The sequence below is a fragment of the Zingiber officinale genome, chromosome 2A, assembly GCF_018446385.1.
Source record: "Zingiber officinale cultivar Zhangliang chromosome 2A, Zo_v1.1, whole genome shotgun sequence".
Lineage (NCBI taxonomy): Eukaryota > Viridiplantae > Streptophyta > Magnoliopsida > Zingiberales > Zingiberaceae > Zingiber > Zingiber officinale.
Window position 1 is genome coordinate 81262010 of NC_055988.1, and position 8131 is coordinate 81270140.

An 8131-nucleotide genomic window follows, 5' to 3' on the forward strand; every position below is an offset into this window, starting at 1 on the left:
ACAACTTAATTTTATCAATAATAATTCATTCCACTAGAGAACTATTATTGAACTACCGCACCAATCCCAAATTATATTTTTGGGCTCCTTCTTATTATGAGTTGTTAGTCTCCCTGTGTTTAAGATATCGAATGTCCACTAATTAAGTGAGTTACTGACAACTCATTTAATTAATATCTTAGTCCAAGAGTAGTACCACTCAACCTTATCGTCATGTCGGACTAAGTCCACCTGCAGGGTTTAACATGACAGTCCTTATGAGCTCCTCTTGGGGACATTATCAACCTAGTATCTCTAGGACACAGTTTCCTTCTATAATCAACAACACATACTATAAGTGATATCATTTCCCAACTTATCGGGCTTATTGATTCATCGAACTAAATCTCACCCATTGATAAATTAAAGAAATAAATATCAAATATATGTGCTTGTTATTATATTAGGATTAAGAGCACACACTTCCATAATAACTGAGGTCTTTGTTCCTTTATAAAGTCAGTATAAAAGAACCAACCTCAAATGGTCCTACTCAATACACTTTGAGTGTACTAGTGTAATTATATAGTCAAGATAAACTAATACCTAATTACACTATGACTTTCTAATGGTTTGTTCCTTTCCATTTTGGTCATGAGCTACTGTTTATAATTTATAAGGTACTGATAACATTATCTTCTGCATGTGACACCACATACTATGTTATCTACAATATAAATTAATTGAACAACTACAAACAAATGTAGATAATTTGACTAAATGTGATTCTTTATTCAAAATAAATATTTACAAAAGCTTAGGCTTTCAGTATACACTCCAACAGTTTGGACATGCATGTTCTTTATGTTGTTTTCCCCTAGTGTTTCACTAGGAACGGTATAAGATTTCAATTAAACATAATGCTTCTGAGAGATTATTTACAACCATTGATTTTACTAAAGTAAGTTGCTATGTTTTTAGTATGTTTTTTTTAAATATGATTGTAGAAGTGATGTTTTATTTATAATTGTAAAAAGATGTTGGTTATAATACCATTTTCGGAGGAGGAGATACTGTTGAGTGGCAAACAAGGAAGTTCTTCATTAAATGCAGAAATAATGAAATTATTATATTAAAAATGATGATAAGATATTTTTTTTACTATATTACTCTTATTTTTCAAGTGTCACATTGTATGAGATGTTCTAAATTTGATAATATGATAAGGATGATTGAACCAAGTGGTGCAATAAGAGTAACGATAAGGAGGCAGAAAAAGTTAGTGAAGATTTAGATGGTGAGAAAGATTTGATGGCGGTAGTGAGAATGGACATGCTAGGTTGCTTGACTATGTGAATGTGGAAGTGAATGTTGGGTCAACTACTAACTTTGATGGTGAGGCTGATTTGATAGTTAAAAATGTTCTGTCTCAATTGGATAAAGAAAATATAGGATTGGTAGGATCTGATTCGGGGAATGCTTCAACTGATGATCGACACAATGGTGATGAATTGGAAGAAGAGCATGTTTTTTGTAGTGACATTGCTACTTCAAAAGCAGAGAAGATCAACCTTTTTCAATCTTCTATTGTAGATATTATGAGGACTAGGGTTGATTGTATGCTGCCAAAGAAAGGCATCAATATTTGTGATTCCGCCTAGCTCAACACCAAAACACAAGAGGAAGAGGAAAAAAGGTAGATGGAGCATGAATTCCCGATTCGTTATTTTGAAGTCTAATAGTTTTGTATTGTTGCTAACCATGTAGTCTCATAGGTAAATTCTAGGGTAGATGTTGAGGATGAGGATGGCAAGAGTCGTGCCAACACTAAAATGAATGCATATAAAGGGAGAACCAATTTGTGCAGGCATGAAGAAGCATTTGAAGAAGAGAGAAAGTTGTTTACAGACTTTCTCTCTGGGAAAAATTGGAGTACGTTTATTTTTGATATGTTATTTTTTTTTTTGTAACACTTCTTTCTCAAATTTTATAATAAAAATTATTTTTATCTTCCTTTAGTGTTGTCATTTGACAAGATGAGTTCCTGAGCTTAACAAGACTTATATTCCATTCTTTTTGTTTGGTGAGACTTTTGGAAGTCAAATCATAAATGTTTTCATGAGGATTATGTAAAAACATGGTCCGACTTATGGATTTGAGATTTACTATATGGACACAACTATGCAGGTTTGTAGCCAATTTAAATATTTGATAGTTGATATTTGATTTTATTTCTTATTATATTAAGATACATGATCATATCTTGCTTTGAATGTGTAGCAAGAAGTGTTTCATCACTTGGAGCTATATGGTAAACACATGAAAATACGCAACATGGATTATAGAGCTTTTATTGCAAGGTTGACATCCACAACCAACATGGATTGCAGGAACTGAATGAAGATCTATTTAGAAGATACAAATATATCACTTTCCTAATTAATGACAGGTGACATTGGTATTTGTTGGTTTTTAAAACATCTGAAGAAAATTTTAGAGTGTGGAATTCAAATCATGATTCATTTACAGTAAGGATGACTAAAGTTTATGTGAGTTTGATGATATTCTACTCTAATAAGTCTTAAGATAGCAGTATGAAACCATTCCCTATTTTGTAGGCACTTTTTTTAGTTGGTTGCATACTTCATCTTTTAGGATTAGACATAGACAGTCATGAGGTATTGAGAGAACAGTGTCATCATCAAGGCACAACTCTGGATTGTGGCATATATGCATGCATGTGGGTGGGGTGTTTATCTCGTGACATAGATGATATCTGGAGATTTGTAAATGATGTGAGGATGAGAACTTATCAGGCCCGTGTTGCATCAACTATATTATCAGATGATAAAGGATTGTTGAAAAATACATTTGACTAATTTATCTCATGTTTTATTTCTTATGGTAAAATAGATGTAGTAATAGGAGTTTGAATTTTGTCTTTGTATAAAGTTTTGTACTGTTAGTTTTTTTATGGTAAAAACAAATGTAGTACTGATTATAGACATATGACTTAGTGATCAAGAAATAGCTGTAGAAATTTTTGTTGATTTTTATTCTATTGGTATAATTAGGTACAAAATATCTAAAATCAAATATATATGTAGTTTAATTAGATATAATTGTACAAAATTTGAATATATATGCACTTTAATTTGACTATAAATGTAGTTCAATAGGTCTTAATGCCTCAAAAATAGAGCATTATTTACTCCAATTAAGGTATATATGTACGTGAAATTAGTATGATTTATAAATTATAGGGTACATTTGGAGGTTTTCTATGAGATTTGTAGAAAAACAAGCATGAACGTAATACCAACTAAAGCAGTAATACTATTCCTATTTGGTTTTTCTTTAAGAGATAGAGCAAAACTCTGGGTCACTTCTTTACTAGTAAACAGTATTATATCTTGGGTGCAGTGTGAGCAAGCATTCCTAGATAAATTCTACCCACCAAGTAAAGCAACACACATGAAATCAGATTGCTAACTTTAAACAGACTGATACAGAATCTCTCTCTGAAGTGTGGGATAGATTCAAAAGTATGCTCAAATCATGTCCACATCATGGATTAATATTGGGAAAATAGTTAGTGATCCACACTTTCTACAATAGAATCAATTATTAGACTAAAGTGTTTCTAGACTCCGCATCTGGCGGAGCACTTATGAACAAAGGTTTAGATGAAACAGAAGATATAATAGAGAGTGTGGTTCTTAATTACCATCAATGGGCATCAGAAAGAAGTGAAACTATTTTTCTTTGAAATCCGATCAAAATACCCAAAAAAATATGACCTTGATACTTTGAGTTTGATATCTGCGAAGGTTAATACTTTGTCTAAGAAGTTTGAGTGAATGGGTTCCTACTTGGTTAACTCAATTATGGGAGTTTGTGACTCCCGTGGAGGGACAAAATGAACTCAAGAAGTTTGTCTGCTTGGTTCTATTACTGCACAAATTGAACAATGTGACGTAATTGGCAACTTCAATTCGAGACAAAATAATTCGTACTCCAACAATTACAATCCCGAGGAGAAATCATCCTAATTTCTCTTACAAGAATAATCAAGAGCAAAGCTATCAACTAGGTCAACAAAAGAGCTATCAACTATGGCAACAATACAACTTCCAACTTCGACAACAACAGAGTTATTAACCATCAAGGACTGAAAAGCTACTTGAGGAGATCTTAGCAAATCAACTTGAAATTAAAAATGACATCAAGCAATTAAGTCAAATGATGGAGAACTCTAAGCAACATATGAAGATGCTAGATAGCCAAGTAGCCCAGATAACTACATCATCCTCTAGAGTACCCAAGTCATTTCTAGGAAAGCGAGATGTAAACCCAGCCAAGCATTGCAGAAGAGTTGAGCTCAGAAGTGGACGGACCTTGGAGGAACCTATAGGACCATTGCACACGTGAAGGGGAGGGGGGTGAATCACGCGGTTTTAAAGAAAAACTTGTCTTTTTTTAATTTGAAAATGAGTGCACAGCAGAAAGTAAACGATTAAGTAGAAGAAAAGAAAAATAAAGAACACAAGTGATTTTACTTAGTTCAGAGCCTTTGGCAAGTCCTACTCTAAAACCCAAGTCTCTCAGATCTATCAATGGGCAATCACTTTAAACCTCTTCCGGAACAACCAGAAGAGGGAATCGAGTACAATAAAATCAAAAGGGCAGGTGTAACAGCCTACACTTTCCTTAATGTAGTAATTAAATAATTAACAACACTTTCGTTACCCAACATATGAAGATTCTCAGATCAAGCTCGGTGTAGGATGGCTTCTCTGTAGTAGTAGGGCGTAGCAATGTCATAGCACAGCAAGAGGACAATGTTGGAGCAGTCGGGGACTCAAAAGAACGCTTATAGAAGTCGTGAATGAGTTGATTTGAATCCTTGGTCGAGTAGTCATTTTAAAGATGGTTGAAGGTACCTTCAACACCACTAGAGGTGCCTTCAACGCCACTAGAGGCGCCTTCAATGCGCATGTTTTATCCCAACAAAAGTGGCTCTTATCGTCAACGAAGCCTTTTGTGTTATCCAGCTAAATGTGCCTTCTAAGCTCTCCTAGGCGCCTTCCATTGCCTAGCTCAAGGTGCCTTCCTTCGCATGGAAGTCACCTTGGGTACCATTCACCCAAGGCATTTTGTGCTCCTTTTATAATGTAAAAATGTGTTAGTCCAACAAAATAAAGTATACCCTGCAAGACAAATTTAGCACAATAAAAATAAGTAGTATTAATTAGACCCTATCTTCCTGAGACCAGGATCTAGTCACGGTCTCAATTTAGATTTCTAAAATTGACCTAAATTGAACCTATGCCTCAAATCCCCAAATGGGGCTCATCCTCACATGAACACTCTATTGAGGATCGGTGACCGATTAAAAGGGGGGTTTAATAGCTTGGTCACCCCAAATCGTTTGCCTTCCTACAATGTTAGTTCGTAGAGGAATAGTAACAATAAAAATAAAGTAAGAGAGAAAGCAAATGCTAACAAGATTAAGAAATGTGGTTCGGAGATTGTTTGCTCCTACTCCACGGGTTATCCGTGAGGTGGACGATCCCTCAATCCGTCGGTGGATTAGTCCCCGAAAATCTCCAACTAATGCTTTCTTCTTCTCGACAGAGCAAACCTCTCACAAAGGACTCTTCCTCTTTACAAGATGAAAACTTAGATTAGGAGGAAGAGAATTGGCTTGGAAGCTTGAGGGATGATTTAGGAGAATTCTAGCAAGAATCAGTAACCTCCTTCATCTCTCAAAGGCACCTTTAAATAGAGTGGAATAAGTTGATCACTTATCAACTCATTTCATAAGCACCAGACGACTGGCAAACTCATCAATCGATTGGTGCTACCATTAGATGTAGCCAACAACTATTTTGTAGAATCAGGGATTCTGCCAACGATCACCAACGATCACTTACCAGTCGATTGGTAAAGATACTAGTCGACTGGTCGTTACTAGCTGAGTGAATAGAATGCCTCTGATTGCTCCCAGTCGACTGCTTAGTTGATTGGATTAGTCGACTGACACTTTCATCAGTAGATTAATCCTAGTTACACACTCACTCATCCACTCCAGAGTTAGCCTTGAAGCCCTTCTTACTTGGCCTTCGTCCCTTAGATGCATTGGAGCTCGTGGCTCCTCTCCATGCATCCTTCGCATTTCCTTTAAGTTTGCTTCCCTCAACTCCACTCTGTTGCTCCTCGTCCGACGATTTCTCAGATGCACTATCCTTCACCGATCTCAAGGACTCAAGCCATAGGATGATCTTTTCCCAAACTTGGCCGCACTAAGATAACCATCAAGTCCTGCATGACTCAAACACATATCAAACATATATGAAACCTAACTTAAGCTATTTGACACACACATCAAATCATGATGATCGTACTTGATCAAACCTAGGTCGATTACACTCACAATCTTCCCCTTTTTGATATGTGACAATATTTTTAAGATTGACATAAATAATAACTTGAAAATCTACAATCATAGCATAAACATGAAGAATGAGACCCAAGCTCCGCCTTAACATATGCTCTATTACTTAATTTTCAAATTTTACACAAAATAAGTTTCTAACTTAAACTTTCTCATTTCTCCCCCTTTGACATCATCAAAAAGATTATACCAAACAATCATGCATACTATGACATCAAATTTGGACATAAATTTGACCAAAATAACTCTTGAATATGCAACCAGAATGCTAGAAAAATATAGTCATCAGTCGATTGGCACAAAATAGCTTGAATTTTAGCTTTCTGAAGTCAATTTCAGAAATGCATAAAAAATCTATAAAATTTAAAAAATCATGAAATTTTGAAAACATAGTTCTTTTAATGTTCTTTAATAAGGAAAAATATATTCATATGGAAATTCAAAATATTTTTAAAGTTTTAACAAAAAGTAAAAAACTTTGAGAATCACTCAAGTTTGTATCAATTTTAAATGTAGTTTTAAATTCATATGTTTCAAAATAACTACACAGCAAAAAATAAAATATAGAATGATTTTCAAAATATTTGAAATATCCAACTATGATCTATGGGCAAGAACCATTAGCCAATTTTTCCATAAACTGATTACTGTTGAGGTTCAATCAAAGTCCCACATTGGAAAGATTTGGTAAAGATCATGGGTTTAAAAGGATGTAGGATATCTCCATTGGCATGAGGCCTTTTAGGGAGAGTCCAAGAGTAAAGCCATGAGGGCCTAGACCCAAAGTGGACAATATCATGTCATTGTGGAGATATGTGGATATCCTTTCGGTCACAATAAATGGTATCAGAGTCATGGTCCAGACCAGATGCAATGTGGGGTGACCTTGAACGAAGTTACGGATAGGCTCGAAGTAGGTCAAGATTGACCAGATCCAGCTGCTTATGGGGAGGCCCAGAATAGATCAGGATGACTGGATGCTTGTGGGAAATGCCTCGAAGCAGGTCAGAGTGACCGGATACTCGCGGGGAGACCCGGAGCAGGTTAGGGTGACCGAATGATGGCGTAAAGGCCCGGAGTAGGTCAAGATGATCGAGTGCGGATGCTTGCGGGGAGGCCCAGAGAAGGTCAAGGTGACTAGATGCTCGCTGGGAGGCCTAGATCATGAGAGTAATTGTGGTCCTTCGTTTGAGGGGAGAATTGTTGGGGTTCAATCAAAGTCCCACATTTGAAAGATTTGGTAAATATCATGGGTTTAAAAAGATGTAGGATATCTCCATTGGTATGAGGCCTTTTGGGAGAGCCCAAGAGCAAAGTCATGAGAGTCTAGACCTAAAGTGGACAATATCATATCATTGTGGAGATATGTGGACATCCTTTCTGTTGGTGCGGGAAGCATCCGACGATCAACCATTGTTTTGATAATGACAAAGGAATTCAAAGTTAAGTTGTTTTGTGATCTAATGCACTTAATTGAGTATTCCAGGAAAGTCCTAGTTGCGGTTAGGCAGGTGGAAAACCTTAGGGGGTGTTAACCCTAGGTCATAGGGTGTGGTAACCCTATGCGGAAAGTCTTGGCGGGTCGAGAGCTTCAGGCAAAAGTCCTAGGGGAGGGGGGGGTAACCCTAGGTGGAAAGTCCTGGTGTCGCGAACCAGGTGAAAGACTGGACCACAGGGAAGCGGAAGTCCAGCAGA

General features: G+C 36.3%; 1 non-coding gene across 1 annotated transcript; it reads right to left on the reverse strand.

The window, feature by feature from the left end:
- Positions 1–3447: 3447 nt before the first annotated feature.
- LOC122044555 lies at positions 3448–3555 on the reverse strand. The gene has a single exon (XR_006129591.1). It is a non-coding gene; the product is annotated as a small nucleolar RNA R71 (small nucleolar RNA).
- Positions 3556–8131: the final 4576 nt, after the last annotated feature.